The sequence below is a fragment of the Eumetopias jubatus genome, unplaced genomic scaffold (genome assembly GCF_037043125.1).
Source record: "Eumetopias jubatus isolate StellerSeaLion01/CBP00866 unplaced genomic scaffold, mEumJub1_p1.0 scaffold_9, whole genome shotgun sequence".
In the NCBI taxonomy this organism is placed as follows: Eukaryota; Metazoa; Chordata; class Mammalia; order Carnivora; family Otariidae; genus Eumetopias; species Eumetopias jubatus.
Genome location: NW_028274815.1, coordinates 96580582 through 96596283, shown reverse-complemented (window position 1 = coordinate 96596283; position 15702 = coordinate 96580582). Strand labels below are relative to the sequence as shown.

General features: G+C 41.2%; 1 pseudogene; it reads right to left on the bottom strand.

Moving 5' to 3' along the window:
- Positions 1-3065: 3065 nt before the first annotated feature.
- Positions 3066-4225, bottom strand: LOC114216417 (Y-box-binding protein 1 pseudogene; annotated as a pseudogene).
- Positions 4226-15702: the final 11477 nt, after the last annotated feature.

Sequence of the window (15702 nt, the reverse complement as noted above, 5' to 3'; positions counted from 1 at the left end):
CAATGAATGGTTTATTGTCTCTGTCAGCAAATGTGGCTTCATGGATAATTGGCAAAGTCACACAGATACTTTTCCAAAGAATCCACATTGGGCTAGTAGGAGCTCCGTGTCAAAGTCACTGGTTCTGACGTGATTGATCAAATGTTGATAGTGAGTGATAGAGTCCTTGCAAACTAAAATAACAGTTTTGAGTTCCCATGGGAAGAATGCTACCCTTGGGATGGAGAGGCCAGAGTTATGGTGCTGCACTAGGTACCAAAAAAGTATGTAAACTTAGGTGAGTTACCTGGTCTGGCTGGATGCTCACCTGGGTTCTCATCTGTAGAATGAGGCTTTCTGAGATCCAGTGCAGCTCTGACCTCCATGAGTCTATTGACTGTACAAGTTTGAGTGGCTCTGAAAGGCTTTGGAGGCAACACATGGTGTTAAGTATGGGCAAAAGGAACCAGGGACAGGGCACCAGTACTGTGGGTTGGGGTGGTGCTAAAACAAGTTTCAGTGGTTGAATTGAAAAATATTGGGACAATGATAATCTTATTTCACTCTCTGGGATGTTCAAGTGGACAGTCAGTCCAAAATTTATCCAATAATTGTATAATTTCCCACCTATCTTTGGCTTCATGAAGGCAAGCAAATTTGAACTGATTTCCAGAAATAAGAAGGAAGCATAAGCACAGTTGTTTATTAGGGCCAGATTTTCACTTCCACTGTCATCTGTTTGCCCCAGTGCACTCTCTCCTTTACTCATGGTAGTGATCTGAAATAACATTTATATGCTGGACAACTATGGACATAGACTTCTATTTCCCAAGAAGACACAGATTCACTCAGAGTCTGCCTTAGAGACAAGGCACAGGGTCCCAAGCTAGGAAAATATTGCTAAATAGCTCTACACTGGGACCTGAGTAATGGACATGCAGAGTGGTCTTCACTTGAAGAATTAGTCAGCATTTTAAGCAGCTTCCACATAGTCCTGTCAGTGATATGCATGCTTCTCTCAGTTCTCACTTGATAATTTATGTTTGCAAAACCCGTGGTGATTTGGCAAAAGCTGGGTGTCCCCAACTGCAATGCCTACTAGCAAACTCAGGTTTGGATTTCAGAAATGTTTTTCATAGTTGAAATTTACAGTGATGCCATTAAGACTGACAATCAACAGAAGGCACCATTTATGAGTATTTTCCAATGGGGCGAAGGAGAGCCAAGTACAGGGCCATAAAGAGACATCCAGATGAAAATAAATCTCAATCATTTTATTCCTCATGTATTGAATGTTCTGCTGAGGCCCAGCCAGTGACCTAGAAATTCATGGCCAGAAAGGTGATATTTCAAAATGTTTCTGAGTAAAAGAATTTTCAGTATATACTACTGTCAAATACAAGTTTTCTGCTAAGCTTGACACAAATGCAAATCAGATACAGAAAGCCTATCCTAACTGAGTTTAAATGGAAGATGAATTTATAAATAATCAGGACATGTAGTGATAGGGGTAGGGGTATTTGAGGAGATGTGAAGAGCTGGAGCCATGATACAGTCGCAGAAGTTGCCAGAATTTCCACAGGATATTGCACAGGAAACTGTAAGCTCAGCTTGGTTGGACACCAGGTTGGAAGGGTAGATTGGACTCAGGACCTGTTCATGATGTTTCTGTTGTCATAAGCTGGGACAACTTTAACCTTTTTAAAGCTAACATGGTGGCCTATTGTCTCAATGAGAGCTTCGGGGCTGTTGGAGGCCCCCAGTGGTCAGGAGGTTCCTAGGAGGCCATATCCCAGCTGGACTGTCTTTTGAAACTTTTGAGATACCGCTGAACCTCCTATATAAAAAAAGCTCTAGAAACCATTCTGAACACCTATGAACTCAACAGGAGATCAAAGAAAAGAAAAGCAGCAACTCTCTGAACAGAAAAGAGACCACTTTCTGGAAGTTAGGACATGTGGAGAAGTGAATCTGAGGCAATATTCGGGAAGATAGCGGGGAGTCTCCATCAGCCGGCTACTGGCAAATGATAGAGCAGTGGAGCACCAAATCAGAACTTATAGAAGTCTGCTCTGCTGAGGGATGTAGCTCCAGTGGCTAAGTGGGGGGTGGAACCCTCGCTGGGACAGTGTGGTCTCAGGACCCTCAGGGTCACAGAAAGACTGGGGGTGCCTGAGTGTGGCAGAGCTCCCAGGTATTGGAGCTGGGAAGCGGGAGCTGAGGAGTGGGCTCTCAGCTCAGGGTTACAATAAACTGTGATCTGTGGCGCAGTCAGGCCACTGCTCCTCCAGCAGGGACCCAACAAGTGGCAGATCTGGAGACTCCCCTTCCTCCCCCGGGAGGAGCAGCACAGGGGCGCACTGCAGGAATCTGCTGGGTTTGGAGACTTCAAATGGGGTCATATGCCAGAGATCAAAATGCTCAGTCACAGGCTGGGTGAGCACAGAGTGTGGCTGGAGACGGGGAGATGGGAGTGATTGACTGCTTTTCTCTGGGGGCTCACTGAGGAGTGGGGCCCCAAGATCTCAGCTCCTCTGAGGTGGAGATTGGGAGGCCACCATTTTCATTCTTGTCCTCCAAAGCTATGTGGAAAGCTTGCAGGGAACAAAAGCTCCCGAGAGCAAACCCGAGCAGAGTACTTAGCCGGGCCCACGCAAGGGTGGGGCAATTCCGCCTCCAGCAAAGACATTAGAGAACCACCGCAACAGGCCCCTCCCCCAGAAGATCAGCAAGAACAGCCAGCCAAGACCAAGTTTACTGATCCATGAGAATGGCAGAACACCAGCACTAGGGGAATACAGCACATAGAAGTCATGGCTTCCCCCTCTCCCCCGATTCTTTAGTCTTTCAAAGTTAATTTTTTTTTAATTATTTAAGACCTTTATTAATGGGTGCTTGCCGTTTGTTGATTTTTTTGAAAAAATCAAGTTGTAAACTTTTTATTACAAATTAAAAATGAGGTTCTTAAAAATCTCAACTTGACCAGATATGAAACAATTTAAAAACCTTTAAAGGTGTATTGAGAAAAACCAGTTGTTTTTTTTTTTAAAACACGTTTGTCATTACCAAAAAGAGACGTCTTTAGGTAAAAATAATAAAAACCCCATGCTGCATAGATAATGCAGATGGTTCTATTTATCTGGTCAGTGGGCAAAAAGCAAGCACTTAAGGTCTTCAGCTCCAATCTTTTTTTCATTTCTTATTGCTGGAATTTCATCTTCATTTCTTCGTGTTGGATGACTAAACCGGATGATGGTAGAGTTGGTAAGCCGGCATTTACTCAGCCCGGCCCTGCTCAGCCTCGGGAGCAGTGGAATTCTCAGCTGGTGGAACGGCTGCTATTGTCTCTTTGCCATCTTGTGGTTTAGGGTTTTCTGGGCGTCTGCCTTGATAATTGAAGTTGCGGTGGTACCGACGTTGAGGTAGCTGCTAACCTTGGGTCTCATCTCCTTGATTTTCCTTATCTTCCTCATTGCCATCCTCTCTAGGCTGTCTTTGGCGAAGAGGACCCTGCGGAATCGTGGTCTATAACCCTGATACATATTCTGTCTCACTGGTCTACCTTGTTCTCCTGCACCCTAGTTGTCAGCACCTTCCATCACTTCTCCCTGCACAGGAGGGTTGGAATACTGTGGTCCACGCCCATAGGGTCTCCGCATGTAGTAAGGTGGGAATCTTCACCTGCGGTAGGGCTGGCGCTGTTGGGCCTGGCCTTTGGGAGCACTTTCCGATCCCTTGATCTTTTCCCCACTCTCACTCTTCTGGTAATTCTGCTGGTAATTGTGTGGAGGACCCCTGCGACGTGGATAGTGTCTATAATGGTTACGGTCTGCTGCATATTTACTGCCTTGCACTGGAGCTCCACCAGGGCCTGTCACATTTGCTGCCTCCATACCCTTTTCTCCTTCAACAACATCAAACTCCACAGTCTCTCCATCTCCTACACTGCTAAGGTACTTCCTGGGGTTATTCTATATGGCGGTCTGGTGTACAAATACATCTTCCTTGGTGTCATTCCTGTTGACGAAACCATATCCGTTTCTTACATTGAACCATTTTACTGTTCCCAAAACCTTTGTTGCCATGATCTTGTCCCCGGAGGCAGAAGCCGGCAATGTGAGGCTGCCCGGGCCGCCGCTTCCTGCGCTGCTGCCGGTGGTGCTGGGCTTGGTGTCTGCAGCGCTGAGGGCGTGGGCGGTGGGCGGGGGGCAGAGTGTGGCTGCTGGGTCTCAGCCTCGCTGCTCATGGTTGTAGTGATGGTGACTGGGGCCGGCTGCGGCAGCTGCGGCTCCTCCCGGGGTGTGATGGTTACCAGGGTTCTCTGGAGTCAGCTCTCTGTTCCCGCTACCGATCGAACTCTTGAAGTTAAATTTTTAATTTTGTTTTTTCTTTTTCTTTTTTTTCTTTTTCTTTTTCCCTTTTACAACCAACATCTTATCAATCCCTTTTTAAAAAATCTTTTTTATTTTTCATTTTTAGAGTCATATTCTATCTCTTCATAGTAGTTAACTTATATTGTTCTTTCTTTAAAATTTTGGGATACAGTTTCTTCTAACAGAACAAAATATACCCTAAATCTCTGGTGTATGGCTTTGTTCTAGTCTCCTGCCTGATCACATTCTCTACCTTTTTCTTTTTTTAAATTCCTCTTCTTTCTTTTTTCAACCAATTTCTTATCTTATCAAATCCTTTTATAAAATCTTTTATAATTTCATCTTTACAGTCATATTCCATCCCTCCATCATATTAACCCTTATTTTTGTTCATATATAAGTTTTTCTTTCTTTAAAATTTTGGGAGGCACTTTCTTCTAACAGACCAAAATACGCCCAAAATCTAGTGTGTGGCACTGATCTATGCACCAGTCTGATCATATTTGATCATATTCTGTTTTTATCTTTTTCTTTTGTTTTTTCTTTCCCTTTCTTTTCCCCCCACTTCAGGTCTCTTCTGATTTGTTTAGTGTATATTTTTCTGGGGTCGTTGTTACCCTGTTAGCATTTTGTTCTCTCATTCATCTATTCTCCTCTGGACAAAATGACAAGATGGAAAAAATCACCTCAAAAAAAAAAAAAAAAGAACAAGAGGCAGTACCAACTGCCAGTGACATAATCAACATGGAGATTAGTATGATGTCAGAACTAGAGTTCAGAATGATGATTTTAAAGATACTAACTGGGCTTGAAAAAAGCATGGAAGATATTAAAGAAACCCTTTCTTGAGAAATAAAAGAACTAAAAATCTAACCAAGTCGAAATCAAAAAGGCTATTAATCAGGTGCAATCAAAAATGGAGGCTCTAACTGCTAGGATAAACGAAGCAGAAGAGAGAATTAGTGATATAGAAGACCAAATGATGGAAAATAAAGAAGCTGATAAAAGAGAGATAAACAACTACTGGATCATGAGGGCAGAATTTGAGAGATAAGTGATACCATAAGATAAAACAATATTAGACTGGTTGGGATCCCAGAAGAAGAAGAAAGAGAGGGGGGGGGCAGAAGGTATATTGGAGCAAATTATAGCAGAGAACTTCCCTAATTTGGGGAAGAAAACAGGCATCAAAATCCAGGAGGCACAGAGAACCCCCCTCAAACCCAATAAAAATAGGTCAACACCACAACATCTAATAGTAAAACTTACGAGTCTCAGAGACAAAGAGAAAATCCTGACAGCAGCTCGGGACAAGAGATCTGTAAACTACAATGGTAGATTGGCAACAGACCTATCCACAAAGACCTGGCAGACCAGAAAGGACTGGCATGATATATTCAGAGCACTAAATGAGAAAAATATGCAGCCAAGAATACTATATCCAGCTAGGCTGTCGTTGAAAATAGAAGGAGAGATAAAAAGCTTCCAGGACAAACAAAACCTAAAGGAATTTGCAAACACGAAACCAGCCCTCCAAGAAATACTGAAAGGGGTCCTCTGAGCAAAGAGAGAGCCTAAATGTAACATAGACCAGATAGGAACACAGACAATACACAGTAACAATCACCTTACAGGCAATACAGTGGCACTAAATTCATATCTTTCAAAGGTTACCCTGAATGTAAATGGGCTAAATGCCCCAATCAAAAGGCACAGGCTATCAGATTGGATTAAAAAACAAGACCCATCAATATGCTGTCTGCAAGAGACTCATTTTAGACCCAAAGACACCCCCAGATGGAAAGTGAGGGGGTGGAAAACCATTTACCATGCTAATGGACACCAAAAGAAAGCTGGGGTGGCAATCCTTCTATCAGACAAATTAGATTTTAAACCAAAGACTGTAAAAAGAGATGAGGAAGGACACTATATCCTACTTAAAGGGTCTATCCAACAAGAAGATCTAACAATTGTAAATATCTATGCCCCTAACATGGGAGCAGCCAATTATATAAGCCAATTAAAAACAAAAGCAAAGAAACACATTGACAACAACACAGTAATAGTAGGGGACTTTAACACCCCCCTCACTGAAATGGACAGATCATCTAAGCAAAAGATCAACAAGGAAATAAAGACCCTAAATGACACACTGGACCAAATGGACTTTACAGATATATTCAGGACATTCCATCCCAAAGCAACAGAATACACATTCTTCTTGAGTGCCCATGGAACATTCTCCAGAACAGATCACATCCTAGGTCACAAATCAGGTCTCAACTGGTACAAAAGATTGGGATCATTCCCTGCATATTTTCAGACCACAATGCTTTGAAACTAGAACTCAATCAGAAGAGGAAAGTTGGAAAGAACTCAAATACATGGAGGCTAAAGAGCATCCTACTAAAGAATGAATGGGTCAATTAATTTTTAAATTGAATTTCAGGAAATTAAAGAAGAACTTAAAAAATTCATGGAAACCAAAGAAAATGAAAACACAACTGTTCAAAATCTTTGGATGCAGCAAAGGCAGTCCTAAGAGGAAAGTATCTAGCAATACAAGCCTTTCTCAAGAAACAAGAAAGGTCTCAAATACACAACCTAACCCTACACCTAAAGGAGCTGGAGAAAGAACAGTAAATAAAGCCTAAACCCAGCAGGAGAAGAGAAATAACAAAAATCAGAGCAGAAATCCATGAAATAGAAACCAAAAGAACAGTAGCACCAATCAATGAAATTAGGAGCTGGTTCTTTGAAAGAATTAATAAGGTTGATAAACCCCGGGCCAGACTTATCAAAAAGAAAAGAGAAAGGACCCAAATCAACAAAATCATGAATGAAAGAGGAGAGATCACAACCAACACCAAAGAAATACAAACAATTATAAGAACATATTATGAGCAACTCTATGCCAGCAAATTAGATAATCTGGAAGAAATGGAGGCATTCCTAGAGCTGTATCAACTACCAAAACTGAAACTGGAAGAAATAGAAAACCTGAACAGACCTATAACCACTAAGGAAATTGAAGCAGTAATAAAAATCTACCAACAAAAAAAAGCCCAGGGCCAGATGGCTTCCCAGGGGAAGTCTACCAAAAATTTAAAGAAGATTAATACCTATTCTCCTGAAACTGTTCCAAAAAATAGAAATGGAAGGAAAACTTCCAAACTCGTTTTATGAGGCCAGCATTACCTTGATCCCAAAACCAGACAAAGACCCCATCAAAAAGGAGAAATACAGACCAATATCCTTGATGAACATGGATGTAAAAATTCTCACCAAAATACTAGCCAATAGAATCCGACAGTACATTAAAAGGATTATTCACCACAACAAAGCAGGATTTATCCCTGGGCTGTAAGGTTGGTTCAACATCCTCAAATCAATCAATGTGATACAGTACATTAATAAAAGAAAGAACAAGAATCATATGATCCTCTCAATAGATGCAGAAAAAGCATTTGACAAAGTACAGCATCCTTTCTTGATCAAAACTCTTCAGAGTATAGGGATAGAGGGTACATACCTCAATATCGTAAAAGCCATCTATGAAAAACCCACAGCGAATATCCTTCTCAATGGGCAAAAGCTGAGAGCTTTTCCCCTAAGGTCAGGAACGCGGCAGGGATGTCCACTATCACCACTGCTCTTCAACATAATATTAGAAGTCCTAGCCACAGCAATAGACAACAAAAAGAAATAAAAGGCATCCAAATCAGCAAAGAAGAAGTCAAACTCTCACTGTTTGCAGATGAAGTGATACTTTATGTAGAAAACCCAAAAGACTCCACCCCAAAACTGCTAGAACTCATACAGGAATTCAGAAAAGTGGCAGGAGAGAAAATCAATGCACAGACATCAGTGGCATTCCTATACACCAACAACAACACAGAAGAAAGAGAAATTAAGGAGTCGATCCCTTTTACAATTGCACCCAAAACCATAAGATACCTAGGAATAAATCTAACCAAAGAGGCAAAGAATCTGTGCTCAGAAAACTATAAGATACTCATGAAAGAAATTGAGGAAGACACAAAGAAATGGAAAAACGTTCCATGCTCGTGGATTGGAAGAACAAATATTGTAAAGATGTCAATGCTACCTAGAGCAATCTACACATTCAATGCAATCCCCATCAAAACGCCATCCACTTTTTTCAAAGAAATGGAACAAATAATCCTAAAATTTGTATGGAACCAGAAAAGACCCCGAATAGCTAGAGGAATGTTGCAAAAGAAAAGCAAAGCTGGTGGCATCACAATTCCGGACTTCCAGCTCTATTACAAAGCTGTCATCATCAAGACAGTATGGAACTGGCACAAAAACAGACACCTAGATCAATGGAATAAAATAGAGACACCAGAAATGGACTCTCAACTCTATGATCAACTCATCTTTGACAAAGCAGGAAAGAATGTCCAGTGGAAAAAAGACAGTCTCTTCAACAAACGGTGTTGGGAAAATTGGACAGCCACATGCAGAAGAATGAAACTGGACCATTTCCTTACTCCACACACAAAATAGACTCAAAATGGTTGAAAGACCTAAATGTGAGACAGGAATCCATCAAAATCCTAAGCACTGTTCTGGATGTTAGTGATGTAGAGTGCTGAACAAGATAGACAAGTTCCCTGATCTCAAAGAGTTTATATTCTAGGAAGAAGAGAGTAAGCAAACAAACAAAACCAGTAAAAGCCAGATAAGCAAGGTAATTACCAGAACTATTTCATGCTACAGAGTAAACAGAAGAAAATTATGTTATAGAGGGTGATTTGTGGGAAGGTATTATTTTTTGGCTAGAGTGGTCATTGAGGGTTTCTTTGAGGAGGTGACAGTTCAGTGAAGAACTAAATGGTGAAATGAATCCAACCATGGACCTACCTGGGTGAAGAGCATCCACACAGAGGGGATGACAACTGTAAAAGTCTTGAGGTAGGAACAGGTTTGATGTGTCCAAGGCCTGCCCGGAAAGAGGACAACATGGCTGGAACAGTGTGAATGAGGAGGGAATGGTAGGAGATGTGTCAAGAGGCAGGCAGGCAGGGACAAATCAGGTAGGGTCTTTTAGGCCACAGGAAAAGTTTGGGATTTCATTCTAAGTGATGGGAAGCCTTTGGGAGGCTTAAAGCAGGGAAATGATTGGCCTAACTTCTGCTTTAAAAAGATCACTGGCTGTTGAGTGGAGAATGGGCCTTGAGAAGCAAGAGCAGAAGCAGGGAAATGCATTGGGATATGGTTGGAAGAGTCCAAGGACGAGATAACACGACCTGGAATGGAAGTAGCCAGGTTCAGGAGGCATTACAGGGGACAAGCGGATTGGACTGACTGAGGGTTGTGACAAACTCTTTATAAGAACAAAATGGACCATTTACCTTATCATCTTTAAGCAAAGTGGACTAGAATTCTTTGTGTTGATGCCTGCTAATCTCTTACTCATCAGTTTGATCTTTGGTTGATCCATCAGTTTCTATCTTCTTTGGTTGATCCATCAGTTGCTATCTTCTTTACAGAATCATGGGTGCAGTGTTTTAAAAAGGTGGTGGCCTCTCAACTGGATGGGTGACTGAGGAGGCATCAGTCAGAAGATACTCCATGGAGATGAAGTATACTCTTGAGTCCAAGCCCATGAGCTTAGGTTTATAAGGGCCAAGCAGGAGTTAAGAAGGGAGATCACCCCAATAGCTCCTTGTGCCTGTGTGCAGGTGGGACCAGCTGTTACCAGTGTGCATTTGTAGCATCCCCACCCTGCTTGAATTGGGTGGATGAGTGCACTGCATGGGTCTGGGGAACTTCACCTTTGCCATGAAACCTGGCTGGGTTTATGTGCGCATTTTCCCAGCAGTGGGCTTGGAGGGTAACTCCTAAAGGGCTCTGTCCTGCAGGTTGCTTAACCTGTGGTTGACTGATAAATGTCCTTTGATGTATACGGAATAGGAGTTGTCACTGGGAGATTCACAGCGATTCTCAGTCTGATGCTCAGGTCATTACTATGGTGCGCATTCTGTAAATTGTTCAGCATATGATTTGTATTCACTGATTTAAGAAAACCATGAACCCTGTAACACCTCATTTATCCAGAATTCTCTGAAAATATGGCATTTCATGTAAATGCATTTTTCATATATGCCTTTAAATGTCAAGGCAACTTTTATGTCATGAACATTTTGAGCACTTTGGAGGGAAGGCTTTCTAAAGCAGGTGAGTCTCTCAAGAAGAGTTTTACGTGATTTAACGTCCCTTGATGACTCATGTTCACACACTGTGACCCTCAATCACTCCTTTGTGCTATACAGCAGGGACGCAGTGACTCCACGCCCAATGAAGCTGACTATTGTGTGAATTCCTTCACTCCCTTTCTTTCTCTGTGGAGAACTAGATCCTCTGTTGAGGGTTTTATGTCATTCACACCTGCTAATGGCACCAGCACGAGCAAACAAGGATCACCCTTCATTGTTTCTTGTTAGAATATTGGTGCCTTTAAGAAGATAGTTTTTATTTGGGAGGTTTTGTCTAAATTAGCTAGCCTGCTGTTACTGAAAACAGAAGTCTCCAGACGCCATGCCTATGTTTTTCTGAGCCATGCCTACGTTTTTCTGAGCCATGCCTACATTTTCTATATGTGACCACATTTGTGTATTATTAATTAATTAATTAACTAATACAAAAATATTTTTATCATTGGTCCTGGTTCATGTAAACTGAGGAGTAAAGAGGAGTCCTCAGGATGATAAAGTAAAATGCCTCCTGTGGTCATCTAAGCAGAAGCCAAAGGAAGAGATTTGACTGGAGGAGACCAGGAACCTCTAGTATGTAAAATAATGTTAGTAAGATCTCTGTCACAATGCTAGGGCCATACCACTCTCTCCCAGCCATGAGTCAGTCAGCCATGAATGGATGCTGATGCAGAGCTTTGGGGGCAAACAGTCACAGCTGCAATGCACACAGATTTTTTTAGAACTGGTTTGTGCACTAAAGAGAACCTGGCTCGTTAGGGGAGGTTACATCATGGAATCTTCTAGAGGTCTCACTACCCTGCTACGATGTGTAAGAGCTGCCTTGCTCTAGAATTTGTGGCAGGAAACATTTGATACAGTCATTTACATGAAAACATAAGTGGTGTCTTTCTTACAGTCCCTGGACTTTGGCAAACAGAAGGCTTCTTCCAGTACACTGATGGATGTCCTTATCTTTAGCAACAGTGAATCCTCCATCAGTAAAATTAAAGGCAGCACTGAAACAAGCTTCTTCTGACAGGCCAGATACTGGAAGTGTAGGTAGAAATGTTTGGGGCTGCTTTTTGAACCAGAACAGAACAGAGATGAATCAGAGAAGTGTCTACATTTTGCCTGCTGTTTTGTTCCCTTTCATTGGGGAAATATATGATTATTTTGTAACTACTGATACACAGATGCAGGTAATTTTTTTCTTTTTTTAAAGAGAAAGGTCAAAGATTGTCACAGTCTGTGTCACATCAAACTGAAACAGCTTCAGCCCCTTCCTCTGTATTTTTGTGATAACTGGCTCCATGAGCTACAAACAAAGCACATGAGGCTTAAACAGGATGAGGCCATCTGGGCTTGGGCAAAGTGTGCTTTCCTGAACGAGGGAAGGAACAGGGCTGCCTGGGGCTGTGGGCTCTTACTTGAAGAGAAATTCATGGTCTAAAGACTTTCCTTTGTTCCTTGTTTCTTCACCTAGACCTAAGGGACAGGCACTCTGCTTGTCCTGAAGGGGAAGCTGTTGGCAAAGTCTTTGTGTGCTGTAAATGGTCAAATTGAGCCTTCTCAGTTATTACTGACAAAGGTTTGTGGAGCACCTCTTGGGTAAGATCCTGTGCTTGGGTTGGGGTGATGATGGATGAAATCTGTGGGGCCATCCCTCAGGGGGCTTATAGTTTGGTTAGACAAATAAGAGGAATTAAACAAGACAAAATCAAAACAGAACAACAAAACAACTAAACAAATAAACCCCCAAAAATAGCCACCAGCCCACCATTTCTTCCCCTCTCACCCCTGCCATGTAAGCATATTCAATTTCATTGCTGATCTCTTTTCTTTTACTTGAGTATTTGTTTCTTTGTTGGGGAAGGGGCTTGTGGATTTTTGAGCTGGAGATTATTAGCACTTTATGCCCAATGATCAGATCTCTCTGTTTTCTAGGTGTAGGAAATGCTGTCCGTAAGGCACAACCATCCAGCGAATGCTTTACAAAGAGCTTTCTGAACACCGCATTTCATTTGTGGAGGGAAAAAAATGCCTGCATTTAACTTCTGGCTCCTAATCTTCGGTTGACAGAAACCAGGAAACTGCTCAATTTCATATGTTTACTTCAAAATACCCTATCTCAGCCAAATGTCTGGCTGCTCCATTCTATAAATGCAAGGCGCCACCATCATGCCTTGTATTTCTTTCCTCTCTCCCTATGTTGGCTGATGCTTGTGTCCAAAATGCAGGCTTTCAACAAATTGCATTCTGATTGACTGACCCGGATTTCTGCTGGGGAGCTGAATGCTAAAGCCAAATAGATTTGACCAAAGCTTGCTTTGCTGAGTTTTTTAAGTCTCTTTCAGAAGCAGCCTCGGATATGTTTTATGAGAGGGATAAAGAATATTATTTAAAGACAATGGTACAAGCCAGAGTCACGTAAAGTCACGTAAAGAGGGTTTTAGAGTTGGGTGAAATCTCAGGTTATCTGCCTGAAGCTTTTAGCTATTCAAGAAGACTCATGTTCTTCTTTTGCAGTATCTGTTGAGACTAAGTTTCTAAGTTCATAAAACCGCAGACCTCTGAGTGATTGGAGCTTGTCTTTTGACTGTTTGCCTTGGTATTTGTTTTGAGCTTGAATCTCAGAGCCATTTAAACCCATCTAAGCAAGGAGCCTGGTATCCAAAGTGAGGTGTGGTCCCATTGATTTCATGATACTTGGTGGTACTGGCATAAAATCCAGGGATTCATAACCTCCTGACTGTTCACAAGGACACTGGTCAAGTCCATCACCATTTCAGCTGACCTACCTGACTGCAGTGGATTTCAGATGACTTCTTGGACTCTAGCAATTTCCTCTTCCAATCCAACCACACTGTTTTCCCAAAGCCCCAGGATTATCATGGTACTTTCCCCAATTTAAACACTTTAATGGCTCTCTTTTATTTTTCTAAGTGATCTTTTTCTTTTAGAATGGTTTTAAATTTACAGGGAAATCACAAAGGTAAAAAGTTCCCATATATTCCAAACTCTATTATTTCCTATTGTTTCCTGGTAATGTGCTACAGTTGTTACAATAATGAACCAATGCATACACATTATTATTAACTGAAGTCCATAGTTTACTCAGGTTTTCTTAGTTTTTTTTTTTTTTTAATTTAAATTCAATTAGCCAACACATAGTAGTACATCATTGGTTTTTGGTGTAGTGTTCAATGATTCATTAGTTGGGTATAACACCCAGTGCTCATCATATCATGTGTCCTCCTTAATGCCCATCACCTGGTTACCCCATCCCCCCACAGTTTGATTCCCAGAGTCAAGAGTCTCTCATGGTTTGTCTCCCTCTCTGATTTCTTTCCATTCAGTTTTCCCTCCCTTCCCCTATGATCCTCTGCACTCTTTCTAATACTCCACATATGAGTGAACCATATGATAATTGTCTTTCTCTGATTGACTTATTTCACGTAGCATAATACCCTCCAGTTCATCCATGTTGATGTAAATGGTAGGTATTCATCCCTTCTGATGGCTGAGTAATATTCTATTGTATATATGAACCACATCTTCTTTTATCCATTCATTTGTTGAAGGACATCTCAGCTACTTCCACAGTTTGGCTATTGTGCACATTGCTGCTATGAACATTGGGGTGCAAATGCCCATTCTTTTCACTACATCTGCATCTTTGGGGCAAATACCCAGTATTTATAAATTACCCAGCAATCGCTGGGTCATAGGGTAACTCTGTTTTTAACTTCTTGAGGAACTGCAGCAAATTCTTGCAAGACACATCTCTAAAGGCAAGGGAAACAAATGCAAAAATGAACTATTGGGGCTTCTTCAAGATAAAAAGCTTCTGCACGGCAAAGGAAACAGTCAACAAAACTAAAGGCAATCTACAGAATGGGAGAAGATATTTGCAAATGACATAACAGATAAAGGCCTGGTATCCAAGATCTATAAAGAACTTATCAAATCAACACCCAAAAAACAAATAATCCAGTCAAGAAATGGTCAGAGGACGTGAACAGACACTCCTCCAAAGAAGACATACAAATGGCCAATAGATACATGAAAAAATGCTCCACATCACTTGTCATCAGGAAAATAAAAATCAAAACCACAATGAGATACCTCCTTACACAGTTAGAATGGCTAAAATTAACAAGACAGATTTTCTTGTTTTTAACCTAATGTCCTTTTCTATTCCAAGATCCCATGCCATATTACATTTAGTTCTCATGTCTCCTTAGGCCTAACTGTGGTAGTTTGTCAGACTTTCCTTGTTTTTGATGATTTTGACAATTTTGGGAAGTGCTGATAAGGTATTTTGTGGGATACCCCTTCATTGGGATATGTCTGATTGTTCTCCCTCAGAATTAGCCTGGGGTGATATGTTCTTGGGAGAAAGACCACAGAGGTAAAGTGCCATTTTTCTCACATCATCTCAAGGGTGCATACTATCAAAATTGCCTGTCACTGTTGATATGAACCTTGATCACCTGGCTGAGGTAGTGTTTGTCAGGTGTCTCCACTGTGAAGTTCCCCTTTTCCCTCTTTAGAAGGAAGTCACTGTATGTAGTCCTCACTGTGTGTAACCCTCACTCAAGGAGGCACAAGTAAGTTCCATTTCCTTGAGGGAATTAAAAATTATTCAGAATTCTTCTGCACAGAGATTTGTCTATTCTCCTCTTATTTTAATTTATGCAATCATTTATTTGTATCAGTATGGACTTTATTTTATACTTTTGGCTATAAGCCAATGGTAATTTATTTTTTCTTCAAATTATTTTAGTTTTGACCATTAGAAGCTGTTTCAGTTGGCTCCTGTGTCCCTTTCACATACACTTATCATTGTGGGGATTTTTAAAAGCATTTCCTTACTTTCTTATGGTACAAAGATGCTCCAGGTTCATCTTGTGTTATTTTCTAACCCAGTCTTAGAATCAGCCATTTTTCAAGGAGCCCTGGTTCCCTTTTTAATTCCAAAGCTACTTAGATAAGCACCTTTCCCTCTACTCCCTTTAGTGAGTTTACTTCATACATTTGTAACAGTTAGATTGTTATATCACATTCTGCACTCCATCTTGGGGTCTCTTGACATCCTAAATAATTTTTAAAAATTTGCATACATTAAA